General features: G+C 39.0%; 1 protein-coding gene across 4 annotated transcripts in view; it reads right to left on the bottom strand.

Annotated features, from left to right (window-relative positions):
• The window catches only part of dlgap4b (discs, large (Drosophila) homolog-associated protein 4b), a 149,868-nt gene extending 130,419 nt beyond the window's left edge, over positions 1 to 19,449 (bottom strand). For all 4 annotated transcript variants that reach the window (XM_061727741.1, XM_061727743.1, XM_061727742.1 and 1 more), the window contains exon 1: positions 19,030 to 19,449. The gene's annotated coding sequence lies outside the window, so the exon portion shown is untranslated. The remainder of the gene's footprint in view (positions 1 to 19,029) is intronic.
• Positions 19,450 to 20,021: the final 572 nt, after the last annotated feature.

Here is a 20,021-nt window from a genome sequence, read left to right as displayed (position 1 = left end):
ATTTTTATTTCATTTGTTTTATTCATTTTGATATTGTGCAGACCTCTGTTAACAAAGGTACCTGTGTGACATTTGGCACGAGGTTTTGCATTAAAACTGACTGTTTTTTTAAGGGTTTGCCTCAGAAAAAAATGAAGCTAACAGAGATGCTATGCTATAATGCTTTGGGGGAAACCCCAATTAAGGCACAGAAAAAATATCGAGATATATATCGAGTATCGCCATTCAGCTAGAAAATATCGAGATATGACTTTTGATCCATATCGCCCAGCCCTACCAAGACTGTTCCCTTTGGAGCCTCCATAGTGCAGACCACCCTGCCAACATGAGATACCTAAACTCTTCAGGACCTCAAGTAGTGTTAATAGGCTGGATTCTGTAATCTAAATCACTGCATGGACTCAAGAATACTTCTGGAACACAATTCATGCTTTCCACAAATTTAGGTTAAAGGTCTATCATGAAAATAAGAAGCCAAATGCGAACATGATACAGGAGCTTCACCGTTTCTGTACCAAGGCTTCTTTAAAATGGACTGATTCAAAGTAAAAACATTTGCCTCAGTCAAGTTTGAAATTCATAACAATGGAAGCCATATCCTCTTCAAAGATTTGTTGTAGAGGATTATTGCTGTGGGCTGGAGGGATCTCCTGTAGTGGTCTGTGCTGCAGCAGATCTAAAGAGGCCTCTGACTGAAGGCACTGTGTTGTGAAAAGGAAACTCAGGGTTGTCTATGATCTTCTTTCGTTTATGAAGTGTTTTCTTTTGCACAATCAGCTCCAAAGGCTCCAGAACAATCCCCAGAACAGAGCCAACCTTCATTATCAATTTGTTTGGTGTCTTTAAGCCACTGGCTCTGAGACTGCTCCCCCAACAGATAACTGCAGATGTGAACTTGCACAATCAGGATGCTGATTGTATTGAATAGAACTGCACTTTAAAGATGAGCAATGTTTATTTTTACATTACCAGTCAGCCTTTTTTGTGTATATACAGTTTTAAGAGCACCATATTCTCCAATTTAGTCAAAGTTGTTTTCAGGAAAGGCCTTGCATCTTTTAGGAAGACAGTGATGTAATAATTAAAAAAGCATGTCTTTATAGTTGAAGAGCTTAAGTCCTGAACTGGCCTGCCTGCAGCCCAGACCTTTCATCATTGGAAAACATTTTGGCACATTATTGAATTAAAAAAAACTGCAACGATAAAGACCCGAGACTGTTGAGCAGCAAGTGTATTAAGAGCCCAATCTTCATCTTTCTGTGCACACGTAAAGCAGGGGCCGCAGGTCATTAAGGTCTGTGTTGGAGCATAGACACAACTGTTGAGTGAAGGGAGGGCTTTGTCTCCCAGAACATCATTGTGCAGTAGTGTGGATACTCACGCTGATACTGTTTTAATCGCTGAATAGTTTTAATTCTTCATGTGAATAGCTCCTCTATATGTAATATAATGAAAACCGTTTTATAGCAGTTTAATAGCCTCCCAGAGACATTCTTAAATACACCACGTTCTATACATGAGGTGTTTTTCACCTAAATTTCTTAACTGGACCTGAAATTTGGAGGTGCTTGTGTCAGTGTCACTTTATTTAACAACACTCACTTTTTTTTCTCCCTTTCATGATTATAGTCTCAGTGAATTCCTTTGAGTCACCTGGCGATCTGTGAGACACCAGGAAATTACATCAAAACATCTCATAAGAAAAGACATATCACAATAGCACAACACACAACATTTTAAAGTGCTTTACAAGTAGTTTCTGACTAAATGTGGCTCTTAAAATACATCAGCTACAAATAAAACCTTATAAACATAAGCCCTTTTCAGCTATGAAATAAACCACACTGATGTTTTCTGGAATAACCTGGAAATGACAAAAGTTTTAATAAATATTCATCTACTTGACACTGACTAATGAAAATCAGAAAATGTTTTTGAATTATGATTGACAAAAAGGAACAAACTAATGACATTGGCCATGACAAAGTTGGTACCCACAACTTGATATTTTGCTGCACAATGTTTTGAGGCAACCATTGCAATCGAGATGATTTCTGTGACTCTTAATGAGATTTCTTCACCTGTAGACGGGTATTTTGGTCCACTCCCCATGAACAAACTGCTGCAGCTACCTCAGGTTTGAAGGATTTCTCTTCCAGACGGCATGTTTTGGCTCTTTTTGCTGATGGTCAATACATTTTAGATCAGGTTGAGGCCACTTCAGAATAGTTCACTGTTTTGTTTTTAGCCATTCTTGAGTGTTTTTAATTGAATGTTTGGGGTAATTTTCCTGTTGGATGATCCATAACCTGCAACTAAGGCTACGCTTTCTGACACTGGGCAACACATTTGGCTCTAGAATGTCTTGATAACCTTCAGGTGTCATTGTAACTCACACAGTTCAAAGACACCCAGTATCAGATGCAGTAAAGCAGCCCCCGAACTGAGCCTCCTCCACATTTCACAGTAGATACATTGTAGTTTCCTGTGAATGTTTCATGTTTTTTGGCCAAAGAACACTGAACTATTTTGGCTTGTCAAAAAGTTCCAGTTTTGCTCATCCGTCCAAAGGACAGTGTCCTGGAAGCTTTCTGGCTTTTCATGTATTTTTTAAATTCCAGTCTGGATTTTTTTCATGATTTGCTTTCAACAGTAGAGTCATCCACCGTGGCTCAATCAGCAATGGGTGGCATGATCTGACACTGATGTACTAGGACCTTGAAGTTAACGTTGAGTTGAATGTGTTTAGAAGTTGTTCTGGGTTTATCCATGATCCATTCCTTCAATTTGTCATTTTCCTCTTGTGGCCACATCCAGGGAGGCATGGCTACAGTCCTGTGGACCCTGAACTTCTGAGTGAAATTTGCACCTGTATTCAGGAATATTAAGCTGCTTGGAGTGACGGGTTGTAATCAACCAAAGAAATTCTTGAAGCCCTCAAATTTCGACTAAAATTCAACTAATTGGCTATTTTTTATTTTACTTTATTTTTTATTTTATTTTTTGGGGGGGGGGGGGGGGGGGGGGGGGGAGGGTAGTCGTCGTCGATTTGCTACATAATAAATATTTTTTGATCTAATGTTTTAAACAGAAATTAATTACACACTAAAGCCTGACGAAATTAATAGGAGCAATATTAGGCTACTTATATAAAACAACTGTTTTGTCTTCCATCCTAAAGGGAGTTTTTCTTTGCCACTGTTTGGCTTAAGGTTTTCCTCCCACTAGGGGAGTTTTTACCTGCCATTGTTTATGTTATGTTTATGTAATAATTGCTTGGGTGTCATGTTCTGGGTCTCTGGAAAGCGCCTAGAGACAACTTCTGTTGCAGAAGACGCTATATAAATAAAACTGAATTGAAAATTGAATTGAATTGTCATGTTTTCGAACGACACTATCATTTTGCACTGCATGCGGTACGGCTCAAATAAATTCCAGAATTTCAATTTATATATAAATCTAATAAAACAACCCCCTCCCACCGCAGCTAGAAACGCGCAGGCGCGCACAGACGGACTAGAGAAAGAGAGAGATAAGGCTGATTTATGGTTCCGCGTTACACTAACGCAGAGCCTACGCCGTAGGGTACCCCACGGCGTAGGCTCAGCGTCGATTTAACGCGGAACCATAAATCAGGCTATAGAAAGAGCGACGAAGCTCGTTACGTTAACAGCGCTCAGATGGGTCGGAGTGAGAGGATCTGTTGGCGGGTTTGCCTTCAGTTACAAAACAATTATTGGACTAAAACGTTGAAATATGTCAATTCTGATTTGTTCATATGGTCAAAATGGATGGGGCAAGTTGGCTTACCGTTTTCAGGTGATATACCATATTTGATGTGAAGCTGTTATTTCCAAACTGCTGCTTGCAAAGTTTGCACTCAACTTTTTTTTCCATTGTCTATTTTTATGAAATTCTGCCACACTGCAGATGTCTTTGACATGATAGAGCTCAACAAATCACCGGACCTTGTCCTTCTATTTAATAATACAATCTGCTCGTCTCTCGTCAGTGGGTTGGGCTAATCCAAAATAGCAAAAACACGGGGGTGTCCAAACATAGACTGTTACCTGTGGACAGGCCCCCAGCCTTGCACTCAGTAGGCACGCCGATTTTTCCCAGTGGCCAGCGGCGGTACTGCAACAAAAAATCCCATGGGGCCCAGAAAGCTTTTTTCCCATAGACCGCAATAGTAAAAGAGAAGCCTCTAAAACTGTTCACAGGACACCTCCAGCTGTAATCACCGGCAATTAATAATCTTTGTATTCTATATTTTTAAGTCATGGACTTTATATCCGTCAAAAATGTTTTATAACGGCCAGAAAAGTCAAAGAAAAGTCTCTTTCTGGGAGTGACATCACGGCTGTGTCCGTGCACTCCATGGATGTATTATATTAATACATATTATATAATTATATTATATTAGTACATTAATAATATATGTAATAATATACATGTAATAATATACATGAATTAATATATTATATTAATACTCGCTTCATTGCCCCGGGGCATGATGGGAGGCCCCAGAGCATCATGGGAGGTGACTCAACTGCGCATGCTCTATGAGCCCGTGTATGCGGAAGTAAACCCGCAAGTCAGGAACTTTTTTCGGCATATGCGACAGGCGAGCAACTTCCATTGAAATGAACGGCGGCCATTTTCCTGTCCGGTATCCAGGTTAATATAATACATCCATGCCTGTGAAAGAGGTGTGCTCTGAAAACACCCCCTTTAGAACTTGGTACTTTCCTCCAGAGTAAATTAAATTAAATGAAATAATTGACAAATCAGAATTTTAGTCGAGCCAGGCCGCATCGACTGGCAAATTACAGCCCTAGTTTGGAGAAGGTCTTGTCTTTACCTTTAAAGGGGATCTATTATGGCATTTAATGTCTATTTTAAACAGGTCTTGAATGTCTTGAAAACAAGCTTTTGATTGTTTTTTCTATATAAATTAGAAATTCAGCCTCAGGGCCATGTCTTTATCTTTACCGTTTCTAACCTCCTTCTCTATGAGGGATTCTAAGTGGGCGGAGAGTCGACGCAGAACCTATGGCGTACCCTACGCCGTAGGCTCTGCGTTGGTGTAACGCAGAACCATAAATCAGCCTTTACACCGTGTCATGCATGCAATGCGAGAGAGCGTCAGCGACAAAATCAATTCCATTTCTTTTCTAGGGGTGCCAACTATTTTGTGAAAGATAGTTTTAGCAGATATGTTTTAAAATGAATAAATTGTTTAATATTTTTTTACATTTCATGTTATTTCGGTTTTATTTCTTTAATGGAAGGATACTAACAACATCAAAAACGTGTACTGTATCTGTATCCCCAAAATCCACAAAGAGCCCCAGCTTTCTAATAAGATCATAGAGTTTTGCTTTATTTTGCTCATATTTTGTGTAAAATATAGCGACAGTGGATGGGAGCAGGTGAATGTTTAATTTTCCTGCATACCAATGAACAGTGAAACTTGTACTTTGTAGAGTTTAACAGGACTAGTTGTTATCAACTCAAGAAAAACATGATTCCTGAGGGTATACCGCCTCCACTATCTCGGTTATTTGTCAGATTATTTGCTATAACAGTGCACAGCTCTGTAAGTCCTCATGGAGTTACAGTTTTCTCAGCGCAACTTATCATTTACCAGCTGAATATGTTTCAGCAGCAGACACATAAAATCATGTTTGTTGGCAGGAATTTTTGAGAGCACTGTTATTCATTTATTTAATGAAAATGTTATATACATGCAGTACGTGTACTTATGTGCACACACACATTATATATATATATATATATATATATATATATATATATATATATATATATATATATATATACACATACATAAACATATACATTCTTCTTTTTCTTTTTTTAAGAGCATTCAGTCAAATGTCAAGTTAGCCCACTGGGACCATGTTTACCCGTCATTTAATGTGACTGCAAAAGTTCAGACTTGTGCCTTGTTGAAAGGATAACGTTATGAGGTCAAACATAGCCAGATTGGCATCACAAAATGATACAGAAAAGCACCAACAGGTCATTCAGATACAACTGTGACATGTTTGATTACTGTCTGATTAATGGAAAGCAGTTCATATCTGACAGGAGCTGGCTAACACTTCCTCTCATTAGGAGAGCATTTTATTTGAATCAATCTACACAAGCTAATTATAATCATTTCATGTCTAAAATGTCAGATGTGTGGCAACTGAAATATATATATTTTGTAATAGCAATCAAGGAAAGCTCAGTCAGAATTATGGCAGTCAGTGGGTAAAAGAACAAAAATGTATCTGGATTATGTTCTAGCGTCATACAACACTCTTTCTCCTCTGCTCAATGTAGGGTAAGTGATCTATTGATATTCCAAATATCACCCATCACCCAAATGTGTTGATTACTCAAACGTGTCACATAGAGGCTGAAAAGCCAATTTCTACTGCTCACAGCATTCAAATAATCTCTCTTTGCTTCAAACTGGGCCAAAGCAATAAGTAATGCAAATGGGATCTATGCAGCAACAGATTTGCAACTCTACTCTTGTGGAAGACGTAAAAAAAAAAAAAAAGAAAAAAGAATTTGGGAAGTGGTCGGTTTGCTTCATCCCCCCCAGTGTGCCCCATGTGCATTTCAGTGAAAATGAAATAAAATACAACGATAATGCACTTTATGGTAGTTGGGTGTGGCTTTGGCTCATTTGTAGGGGAAGCTGTGATTCAGGTGATAGAGGCAGAAGAGACTGTACCAGCATCCACCCTTCTAATTAACTATCGCTAACAGGGAGTTAGTATTCTGCTGAAAGACACGAGGCAGGGCATCTATCTGTTGTCTTTCTAGTTGAAGGATGACCTACTCTACCAGCTGAGCCACGGCCACAGTTTCAGCGTTTGATATCTAGTAGATTACACTAGATCTTAGATCAGGGGTAGGCAATTCCGGTCCTCGAGGGCCGGTGTCCTGCATGTTTTAGATGTTTCCCTGCTTTAACACACCTGATTCTAATTAATCATCGACATCAGCTTGTCATCCAGGGCTGCACAATTCTGTTAATGACACAGGTACTTTTATCACGGTGTGCTGAAGCAGGGTAACATCTAAGACATGCAGAACACCGGCCCTCGAGGACCGGAATTGCCTACCCCTGTCTTAGATATTAGAACTGAAGCAAAGCAAAGAGTAAAGAACAATAATAGGCGCGTTTCCACTAGTCGGAGTTCTGGGTGGATGTTTTGGAGTTGGGCCGTTTGCATGTGTTTCCATAAGCAGCAATGATCCTGTAATGTGGCCTTCAGGAACCTTTATGGGGGCCCTGTAGTAGGAGAGGGACATTTTTTGGCCTAGAATTGTTTATGTGTCTCTTCTTCTATTCATTGTTCTACTGGCCGTTTGCGAACTACCAAAAAAGCGCATTACCGCCACCTGGTGGTCGGCATCACGATTTTTTCAGTCAAAGGTTCTTGTGTGGCGCTATAGTGTTGTGGAGACACGCCGGCTGAAGGGGCCGAGGAGATAGTTGGCCCCGTCTTCTCGGCCCCTTCAGCCGGCCCTGTTAGGGGTTCCTGTGTGGCAGATTTACCCTGAACTCCAACTAGTAGAAGCGTGGATACATGGATCGTATTGAATGGTGACATTTTTCAAATGTATGAAAATGCATATATTCCAGCTATTTTCTTCATTGTTTTTTTCTTTCTTTTGGTCCAGTTTCTCAAAACTGTTTTGAACTGCAATCTTAACACTGATATATGTGCTGAATTGTAAAAGTTGTGTTGTTGCATGACATTTTTCCTCCTGTGCCTATGGGTTTTTTCCTGGTCATACTGTAGATGTCAATACATTTCTCGTGGGGTCATGTTCTGGGTCTCTGGAAAGCGTCAAGAGACAACTTCTGTTGTAATAGACAATATATAAATACAATTGAATTGAATTGAATTGAATATAGCTGGTGACTGGCAAAATTACCCATAAGAGAGTTTTCTATCTTTGCAATGTGATGGAATAATGTTTTACTCACAGAGTATTTATTGGAATCTCTTTTTTCATTTTTATGGCAGTAAAAAACCTTCAAGGATGGCCAGAAACTACTGCCAAAAAATCAAGTTGCATCAACAGTATTTAGGGGACAGAAATTCAGAAAGGAACATCACTCATTCAGAGCAAAGGAACAGATAAAAAGATTTGAATTTGATCCTTGCAGAGCAATTCAATGATTATGCAAATGCACAAGATTATACAAGTACTTAATATATTAGCTTTGGGTCTTAATCAGATTGTAGACCGTTAAAGATCTTCTAAGTAATAATCTATGTACCAGACAAGATCCCAGGTGCAGGGTTTGCTAATATACACACAAGACCACCCAGGACATAACAGCAGAGACTGAGATGCAGTCAAGAGCAGTCCACATGAAATATCACAACAAAGCAGCTGGAGCTGTGTATGGAGCCATCTGTGCCAAATGTGGGTTGGAACGGTCTCTTTCAACCATGGAAAATACCTCCAAGACTGGAAGACAATGAAAGAGCAAGGCTCCGAAGGGATTTCCAAATCCAGACTGGTAATGGATAACCAACCAGACACTGTGATGATCAACAAACACCAGAAGAAATTAACAGTGATAGCTGTTAATGAATCCCAAGCAAAACAAAACCAAGAAGGAACATAAGAAGGGGGGAAAAACCAATAGTTGAAATGGTTGAAACCAAGAGTTCTGCTTGTGATAATTGGAGCTAGGGCTGAGTTATACAACCTCAAATCAATATCGCGATACATTGGGCAGTTTTACCTCAATAACGCTAAATGCACAACCCCCCCACCCCAGGCCTACTGTACTTGGAGCTCTTGGGGCTGTGACCCTCAAACTGAAAGAGTGATAGCAGCAGATCCTGAAAACAACATCACAGATCTCTGTCCAGAAGAGTGCAGTCCTAGGAACAGCTAAGATACTGACAAAGCACACCAACGCACACATACATCATATTAAAAATATGTATTTCATTATATATTTTAGAATCAATAAATATAATTAGAGATAATATCACTGTTTGCTGTGATGAAGTCACTCGTACACCCACGCACACATCCATGAAAAGGAAACTGGAGAAGGAGGTCAAAGAACAACCACAGCAGAGATGTAAAATGTTTAAAAGCATATTACTGATCCCTGGACGGTGCAGGGGTCAAGCTCTCGGAAATTTCAGCACAACTATGAACATTTTATTGTTGTTTTTGTTTGATGTCTATACAAGCCGGGGGCTTCGTGTGCAAGTGTGGTTTAAGAAGAGTTTGTATCCCTCCGACCAATTATACAGGTTTAAGTGTTTCATGTAGCCTTTGTGTAAATATGTACATAACGAGAAATTGTTCACATGTTAATTCAGCCTCTGTGGCAATGTTTACCAAAAACTGAGCGCCACAAGGGAGAATGAATAATGTAAATATGTGAACATTCATCATAGGCATTTTCAACCCACCTACTGAGTCTATTTCAACTAAAATTCACATCATCGTGTTGTTGCACTATATTGTAAAAAGCAAACCAAATTTCTGAAGCTGACCATGCACAACCTTTTTGATGAGAGAACATGTCTATCTTTGCCAAGGCAAAACATCCCATTGTAGCAGTCAGCCAAATGTGGATCGATTCATTTTAAAAACTTCTTGGTGTGTTTGTGTGTGAGGGTGAGAAGGAGGGAGAAGAAGGCAGGGATGATTACCAAGGCACTGCAAGTATATTTAAGAAGAAAATTATGCACATTCGTCTTATCTAATACACATTGCTCGGTCTAATTTTCTATTATCTGGAAAAAGTAGAAATGAACAACAATGGCAAATGTAGTAACATTATGTAATAAAGTGTAAGAACTGACAGTTGTCATGCAGTGTACAATTGCCTACCTATTACCTAAGATCTTTGTAGAAAAATGAATGCAAAGACACAGGGAACCTCATCTGCGTGTGCACGTGTAATTTACTTGACTGTCAGTGACACTCGTAAACTTGCACCAAATACAGTGCTAGGAACGGAGCTTTGATTTACAAGGAGTGGTTTGAAGTGAAGGAAACACTAACAGCTTTACTGAAGACATTACAATCTCAGTGTAAAATATTATACCTGGATACATTTAGTCAGCTGATTGTTCTCGTGATTCATAACTTACGTCAGAAGCGTTTGTCTACATAAACTCAGGTTTCGTTGTCTTAGAGGAGCTACAAGCATTGCATGTCAACATGATTTCTTGTTTTTCTACAAAGAAAGAAACTGTCTCCAATGATATTAATACAGAGTGAGAGGTCTACACAAACCAGGCAGCCATGGATCACAGGGTGGAGTTGGTTGCCCTCCGACTGGAAACCCATCAGATCTATCTCTGTAACGAGTTGAAGAGTCTTTGGGTAGTAAAGTAAACCACACTCTGACCTCAACATTGAAAAAGCCAGTCACTAAGGGATTACAGTGTTCTCATAGTGCCAGGCCCAATCTCACATAAATGGGGAGGGCTGTTTCAGGAAAGGTATTTGATGTAAAGCCTGTACAAAATCAATATGGGGAGCACAATAATCTGCTGTAGTGGCCCTTAAAAGAAGGAAAAAAAAAACAAAGACAAGGGGAACAGTTGTAGATAAACAAAAACAGACATACCAAATTACTGTCAATGCAGTCAGGGTAACTAACCTGAAACAAGAGATAAGATAATATTCTCCATATCTTATCTTAGTTGCAGATGCACATATTTTACACATCTGTGTATTTTAAACCAACCTGAAAGACTTTCAATGTGCCTGAACTTCTGCACTCGACCACAGCTATAGTCTACAACGACCCATTACCTCCTGGAGTCAGTACTCGAGTTGAGGGGGGATGAGGGGGGATGAGGGGGGATGGCATCCCCCCTGAAATAAAAACAGTCCAAATCATCCCCCCTGTAAAACTGCCATCCCCCCTTTCCATCCCTTATTTCATTTCATCAATGAATGTGGTTTTACTGCTATTTCAACATTTAGAGTCAACACCAGAAAAATTACACCAGAAAAATAACTTATTTGACAATTTTCACCTGTTTCAAGTAAATGTTCTCTTGAAATAAGTAAAATCTGCCAGTGGGACAAGATTTATCTTCTCATTACAAGCAAAAAAATCTTGTTCCACTGGCAGATTTTTCTACTTATTTCATGTGAAAATCTACTTGAAACAGGTGAAAATTGTTGTTTTTTCCAGTGGTGAGTCTTGTTTTAAGTGTAATGAGATTTATTTACTAAAATGAGACATTTTAACTAGAAATAAGACAAATATTCTTGTTAAGATTTTGAGTTTTTGCAGTGATCCATTTTACTTATCCTGTGAAGGACAGGAGCATATTGATAAGTTCAAAAAACTGCTTTTTATTGTTGTGTTTTGATGTATTTGATGTAAGCCCAGTGGATATTTAAAGCTTACAGAAGGCTGCATTTAACTGCTGCTATGTCATTCCTGCAGTATTTCTGCAGGTGTTTTGGTCACTGCTATTATTTGTAATATATTATATTATTTGTAATCAGCACAAATTATCTGTCCCCATATGATAAAATCCACCATCCCCCCTGATTTTTTTTTACAACTCGAGTCCTGCCTGGAGTACATGGCTTGTAATTTTGGCTCTCTGAACCTATACCTAATCCAAAGCTGTCCATTGACTTTCCACATTGTCTGCTCTTGATCTGGCAGAGACCCAGGTCTCTGCTCTACCCGCTCCGACTGAACAGCTGACAGTCCAACCTCTTCTCATGAAGACACATCTTTTGACTGGAGCCATTTCCTCATCGTTATGTTTGGTAATGGGGCTGTGCTGCCAGAGACTAGTTGCTCAGGCTATCATTCATCGCAGAGAGGAGGAAAGGATTAAGGCCACTGAGAAAGAGCAGACGAGAGATGGCTCTGCATCTAAATGCAGGCCTCAGTGTGGAACAGCCTTGTTATTAGGTCGCTTGCTGAAAAAAGGGAAAGATGTAGTGGCTGGACAGGAAGCTGCTGGTGAGAGGCAGGATTACAGTTAATGAAAAAAAGACATGCAAAAAGAAACTAAAAAAAATAAGAGCCTAAGAAGACAGAAATAAAGAATTAATTGGAAAAAGAGGACATAATGTTATTCTAAATCCACCAATCCTGAATTACAAAAAAAAAGAAAAAGTTAATGGTTTTTGTATTCAACTGCATTGTTTTATGCTACAGTATATCTTTTTTTGTCTCATTTTGTGCCTTGATAACTCTCATGCAAATACACATTTACTGGCTTTCCCTGTAGTCATTAAATCCCCACAAAGACAGCAGTCTGTGCCAAAACGTTTACAAAATAGACGTGTCCTGATGGTTCCTAAATCAAAAAAGGAAAATAATTTCTGACGGACACCAAGCTTGAACACAGGTCTTGAAAGAATCTTGTTCCATTTTTCTGTATATTTGGTCTCTTCTTCATTTCTAGCCTTCCTGTCTCTTGCATCTTACTCATGCATGCCACACTTTATGTCACTTTATATATGTATATATTATAGGCAATAACAGTCATCTCAACTAAGCAGTAGAGAAAAGAAACAGTGCCAGTACAGGCACACTGAGCTGGTTGACCAAGGGTTAACCAGTAGTATAGATTGGAGTACATGTAGGAATGAGAACTCATTTTAATATGCATTGTGAATGTAATGGTCTATTGATTGGATGGAGATGTCTATATGGTAAAATCCTGTCCCGGCAACACTTTCAGACATATGTTTGATAAATGGTAGTAACCTTTAGGATAAATACTAGATAACTTGTACCACTTATTCCTTTGTTTAGTTCACTTTTGTTAATTATTTTTACATAGTCATTAGCTTTGCAAAAGTGACCATTTCAAACATCCTTGCCATGATTTACTAACCTTTAATCTCATGAATAAGCTTTTACTTATGAAGACATGATAGATAATGGACCTGGTTTATCTGAGGATTAGTAAAATAAAACTTTTGATGAAAAGCAACGCATGACATGTAACACTGTGTCGTTGTTTACTGAAGAAAATTTAACCCAAAATGTGCAATAGCAGACATGCACTAGCAGATACCTTCCTGGTTCAACAGAAGGAAATGAAATCTGTGCAGAAGCAGACCTCTTTGTTGTTTGTTGTTTGTATACCAAAGTATTTTTGAAAAATATTTGAGGCCATCAGCTCAGCCTTGTTTGGAATTGGGTCATGCAGCAGAATCAATGATCCCAAACACACGAGTGAATCTACAAGAGAATTGCTAAAGAGAAGGTGCTGCAGTGACTGAGTCAAAGTGTCTGACCTGAATCTCATTTCACGGCTTTTGCAAAGCCTTAAGAGAGCTGAGCATAGGCAAATATCCACCAACATTAATAGACAGCAGCAAAACAGTAAAGAACAGAGAGTCCTCCACAACAACATGAATTAGTCATACGGAAGATAATTACTTCATAATATTGCTGCAAGGTGGTCTACAAGCTACTAAATCGTGCAGTTCAGTTACTTGTTCACACTTCTGCATTTAGGCTATTGTTTAATGTGAGATTTTGCATATTACAAAAATGCCATTTTGTAATATGCAATGTTTTGTTGTTCAGTTGAAGTTGCATTTGTCTAATTCAGGGGTCGGCAACCCAAACTGTTGAAAGAGCCATATTGGACCAAAAACACAAAAAACAAATATGTCTGGAACCGCAAAAAATGAAAAGTCTTGTATGAGCCTTAGAATGAAGGCAAATGGCGAAATGTCGAGAAAAAAATCCAAATGTTGAGAAAAAAGTCCAAATATTGAGATTAATGTTGAAGTACAATTTCGAGAAAAAAGTCGAAATGCCGAGAAAAAAGTCGAAATGTTGAGAAAAAAGTTGAAATGTCAAGATTAAAAAGGAAAGGAAAAAGGAAGAAAACAAGAGAAAAAAGGAAAAAACTAGAAAAAAAAGAAAAAAAGAAGAACAAAAGAAGAAAAAAAGAAAAAAATAAGAAAAAAAGAGAAAAAAAGAGAAAAAAAGAAAAAAAAGGTCAAACATTTTTTTAAAACCTCCAGGAGCCACTAGGGGCGGCACTAAAGAGCCGCATGCGGCTCTAGAGCCGCGGGTTACCGACCCCTGGTCTAATTGAAAGACCTGGCAAGGACCAGATGATTTAAATTGATTTAAAAAAAATGTAATCACATGTAATGCCTTAAGATAAGAAGAGGGTTTACTTTTTTATTTTTGCATAGCTACAAAGATCAGTCCAATTGTTGAAACAACCATTCTCTTATTGTGCAAGCCCTCCTTTTCTCAAACGCATACGACCTCACGTGGAGTGGAGAACGAAGCTCTCTTTGGGTGTCATGTTGTGTCGGCCTCAGGATGTTAGCTATGGACCTTCTGGATCATGCGGCTTGCAGGGTGAAGCCTCCATGGCTTGGGCTTTTTTACAGCACAGTGCACAGATGTTTGAGCAGTCTGGGGTCTTGGGCTGAGTGCCTTGGGCTCTTCATCACATTCCTGGAGTCATTTCTGGGCGGTTTTCTTTTGCCATGGAAGGGCACATTGTCCTGCTGGGGGAGGCTGACACCACCAGGAGCAGAGCACTGCCACTTATCTTACAAAAATGTCTGTCAGTAAATTCGGGGATAAAAGGTGGGCACAGCATGCCTTGTCTTCTAAAAGGAGGATCATTCACTTTATTGTCAGGAGTTTTTATGTTTGACTGATACAGATTTAACAACAGATAAGTATCTGATAAATGTTTTTCACTTTCGTTTTTTTAATATACTGTAAAAACAGCAGCAATATAATTTCCCTTTGAGTATTAAGCGTTAAATTTATGTCAAACCAAGATGTAAACTTTGTACATACAGCATATTATAACGTGTCTGGCAGATTATTTATTTTTTTATTTTTTTATTAATTGACAGTTTTACGTACTGACTAGCATCACTGCACTGATTTGTTTTCCTCCACACAAATACTGTATTATCATGTTTACAAATCAGACATAAGTTCTCACCAACCTATCATTATCCATGGCAGTAGATGCATTACGTACCAAAGCAAGGCAAGTAAAGTTGTGTTTGGGACGTCAAGCAGTGGCACCAGAGGTCAAAATTATAATTATTGTTGCATAACCTGTGTGTATTATTGCATAAACATAACTTCCTATCCCAGCTTTTCAAAAGTACTATAAAACAATGATGGCCCACAGTGTTGCATAATCTCTACTTAACTGTGCAGATACTGCTTGCTTTAAAAAAACAACAAACTAATTGCCGTTTCCTGTCTTCACACCGGTGCCAGAAGCAAGTCCTGTTGTGTGCAGAATTACAACTGCCTGGGTGGTAAAATTCAGCCTGGCCAGCCTGAGCCAGTGCCAGGCCTCCTATCCCATCACAGTACAGGTCATGATGCATACATTAGCTACTAGCTGCAGTGCAATTAAAAAGAGGGCCGGGCAACCTCTCTTTGGCCTGCTGCCTCTGGGGAAGTGAGTCGTAAGGTGTAATTAGACCAGATAACATGGTGTTCTGGTAGTGGTGGGGAGGCTTTCATTGACCTCAAAACTTTCTTACTTCATGTCAGATATTGCAATGTTAAGATTTCAAAGGAGAAAACATAAGTGTATGAAATGGGCCGCCTGACCTGTTTCCAAGTTTTTACACTAAATCAAAGTAAAAAGATCTTGTGCTTATGAATGTGGAAGTTTAAATGAGAGACGAGGGAAAAGTAAAGCAAACCAAGAACTGTGGCTCTTGCATTATTACCTTCTAGAATGAAATGACATTCTGCTTTTATTTCTATTTGTTACACTAAGCAATAAAAATGGGCATAAAATATGAAGTGACTAGTTTTAACAGCCTTTATTCACTCCACCAGCCTATGTGGCAATTCTTTAGCTATTTATACCATTCGTAATTCAGCTTTTTGACAGTTTTCTTGTTGAAATTCTAAAGACTAAAATTATGTAGCGCGCTGTTCAGCATTGCATTGTTACATTTTCATGAGTGTCAATATAGCAATATCAGAAAAAAAGGTTCTTATCTAAATATATTTTCCGTACATTATTCGGTCTTGACATCGTTGCTTATTTCTCCTAAATATCCACCTTGGGTAAACAAATGATGATGCTTTCCTTTCCTCTAACACTAAAATAATCACCTTGTCTACATCCAAAGCTGCCTGAAACAACAGACCTATTGTAAATCTGCACTTCTAAAAGGCTTTATTGAGAATACAACACAAAGACATGAATGATTTGGTTCCTTCTACTGAAATGGCTTCCAGCTGGGGGAAAACAGTGGCAACTTCATCTCTTGGGTGAAGCTGTTTAAATATAGACTTTTGCTTCTTTCAAAATGTGATATGGGATCACTTATCCCCTCTCCACACACACATACAAACAAACACACATACTCATATACCACCGCTCCTGCAATTGAACTTCAATTGAACTTCAACATCAGTGACACCAACTTTTTGTGTTCAACCTCCTATATAAGTCATCAATATATATACCATTACAACCCACATTTACTGTGGTTACATTAAGGCGTTGAATTAACTACACACTAAAAAAAGTCCCAGCTCCCTGAAAAATTATTTGAAGAAAGATGGAAAGGATTTTCCCCTGCACCTTCACCCTTTCACTGGTGCAATATGGTGTAATCTATCTCCCCTGACTGAGCAGATATTTAATACAGGACTGCTATACATTATAAATGGCCTTCTGCTATATACTATCCTTACACAACAAAGTCACTGTGCAAACAGAGAAAATAGAAATGACCTGTCCTTGAAATATCACAAGGGTTTGGAAGTTCTGTTCTGGTGCTTGCTCTGTCTTTACATCCACACAATATGAAAACAAACATTCATAATCTTTATTTTAGGTCAAACAGGTTGTAATGAAGCCACTCGACCATAAGTCAATAAATGAGCTTTGATAAAAGAAAAAAAAAAAAAGAAAAAGTGAGACGAGACGTACAGTAAAAGATCACGGACTCCGTCAAACATTATCCCACATAGCTGTGGGCTGGTGTGCCTCTTTTTGTGCATGTGTGATGGAGACAAGCAGAGGGGGCAGAGCGTGGCTCGAGTGATGAGATGTGATGAGACACAGTTTGACTGAGTGGAGGGAGGGGGAGAGAGGCGGAGTGTGTGAATGTGGATGAGAGAGTGACAGAACGGGAGAGTGGGAAGATGGACATAAATGGTTTTGAGTTAGCATGACCTACTAGATTTTTTTTTTTTTTCTTTTTAGGCAAATCGAGGCCACTAACACAGCAGTTAGGCTGCTTTTCAGGTCACTCAAAAGGCTGTACTAAAAGGGTCACCAGAGCCAAATCCACTGTTAATTTGATAGAATGAAAGATGCTGCAACCTACAAAAGGATCAAAGCATGTTGATGCACATCAAGTTATTATAAGCTGCCAAGCTGCCTCGTGTCACCTGCTCAGTGAACAACAGTGGTCTTAATTTGAGGAAAGGGTGAGAAATTATATTCATTTGCCTGATTACCAATACACTATTATCACAGTTTGATCCAGTTTGCTAAATGATGCACTCTTATTATCACTTATGACCTACTGTTTGCCCGACTCTTTGGTAAATATTACAGATGGGTTTCTTTGCTGTAAACATTTTGTACCCACAGTATGATTAGCTGACCCCACTCAACCCTGCTGTGAGGAAACAACAGCTCTGAGGAAAGCGTCGCATCAGTGACCCCGTAATAGTCCGTACAGTAACTGCTCTTGTAAATATAGGCTGGGACACTGAGCTTTCCTAGTCTAATTTACTTCTTACACTTGAACATTAAATCACTGTTGTCAGAAAGGTTCACTAATTATGGCCCTACAATTGGCCTAAAATTGATTACCGTATACAGATATCTTAAAAAAAAAGAAAAACAGAAAAACAAAAACAAAGGAAAAAGAACATAACGGTCATAACCATTAGGACTGCCCGGACCAGAAGTCGCTTCTACAGTAGCTGTTAAACACTAAAGTGACAAAGTCAATTCTTTCCCTGGGGCCACTTGACATTGAAAACTAATATTTCTTAAGTCTACTCAGTCAGGATGTCTCTTGTTATCATCTTATAAAGACACAGAACAGTATGTACTACAAAATGTCATGAGTATACTTGATCTTGTGTCAGCAAGCCATCACAAATAAGCTCTACACAGCAGATGGAATTGCTGAATTCAAGGAATTTGATAAAGATCTGTTTTACTGGTGATGTATGTTGGTTTCATTGGCCATTTTACATAAATTAAAAAAAAAGGGGGTGGGGAGGTGGGGTAATCTACAGCCAGGAGTTAATATGAATTCAATTTGACAAGTGACAAATGATAGAGCCAAACCTCTATGTATTACACATTTCAAATTGTCGAATGTAGGCTACAAATAAATACCCGTCTATTAATACTAATAAAAACCATAGCAGGGGAGCTGCAGCCGCTCAGACAAACATCAGCACATCATCCGGACGCACTGCCCATGTTGTATTAATCACACCGACAAGTGTTGTGCGAGTGCCTGTGTATATATATATATATATATATATATATATATATATATATATATATATATATATATATATATATATATATATATATATATATATATATATATATATATATATATATATATATATATATATATATATATATATATATATATATATATATATATATATATATATATATTTTTTTTTTTTTTTTTTTAATTTATTTTTATTTATTTATTTTTTTCCTCCATATAGGCTAACACTCTGCATCCTGTGCGGCTTTTAAAGCATTAAAAACGGCGCAGTGTAAATGCTGACTCCTAAACAGCATTTGAATCAGCATGAGTCACCTTCCCGACCCACGGTGGAAGATATTCATTCCTCTTTCGTTTCATTTCATTTCGCTTAACAGACTAGGTGCACACACATGCATGTCGGTGGGTGGTACTGTACGTAGGCAGAGACACTCACACGGCAAACCAAACCAGCAGCTAATTCAACAGTTTTTCGGGTCTCTGTGGAACCGGTTTTACCTTCGGGTGAAAGCGTTTGTTGAAAGCTGCAGAAGTCGTGCTGGAGGATCCGTGCTTTCTCCGTAACTTCCCGAGCAGGGCATCTGCTCTTTGAGGACCAGTTCATAGAAAGTAAGAAGAAGAGGATGAGGAGGATGAGGAGGAGGAGAGCTGCTTTGGGAGCGTCAATGATGCGCGGCAGCGGTTTCCGCTCAAAAGCCGCTGTTTTGTCCTTTTTGTCGCCTTATTTGTCCCCGTGAGTTTAGTTTGTCCCCGGTGAGGGTAAAATAAAGCCCCGATCCTCGGCGATCTCCATCACTGAGATCTGCCTTCTTCTTCTTCTTCAGCTCTGTGTGCCCCAAGCGCCGGATAGACACATAAAAGAGGCAGATAGACGCAGAGGCAGGCAGACAGACAGATGGACGGAGGGAGAGGAGGACTCGCTGCTCTGTCTGCCAGGCGAGCCGGGATACAGACTGAGGCGCTGCTGCAGTCAACCCAGTCAAGCCGCAATTATGGTTCTGCGTTAAAACGACGCAGAGCATACGGCGTAAGGGTCTGCGTTGGTGTAACGCGGAACCATAAATCAGCCAAGTCCAGAGTAAGAGGCTGAAACGGAAGGGAGAGAGGTGCTGGTGGTGGCTTTGAATCATGACTGAATGGCTTCAGTGTACTTAGGCCAACCAGCCGTCAATTTAGTCGAATGTCCTCTTTCATAATCGAATTTCACATTGCACAAATGCAGTTGTGGAGTAGAAATTGAAACCTTGAATTTATAGTCAACACGGAGGATGACTTCCATTCATCTCCATTAGATATGGCAATATATGAGCAAACCCTTCAAGTTTAAGTTGTACTACAATCAACAGTCTGATTCAAGGAAATAATATTCACTGAGGTTAAAATATGTTAGCTTTTTTTCCTGGATACAAGTACAGCTACAACAAATGTGCCATGATGGGATTATTTGAGTCAATAGTCCTTCTTTTCAGCTTTTATCATTATTGTTCTTC

This window comes from Cololabis saira, chromosome 8 (genome assembly GCF_033807715.1).
Source record: "Cololabis saira isolate AMF1-May2022 chromosome 8, fColSai1.1, whole genome shotgun sequence".
Taxonomy (NCBI): Eukaryota; Metazoa; Chordata; class Actinopteri; order Beloniformes; family Belonidae; genus Cololabis; species Cololabis saira.
This window is presented reverse-complemented; position numbering and strand designations above follow the sequence as displayed.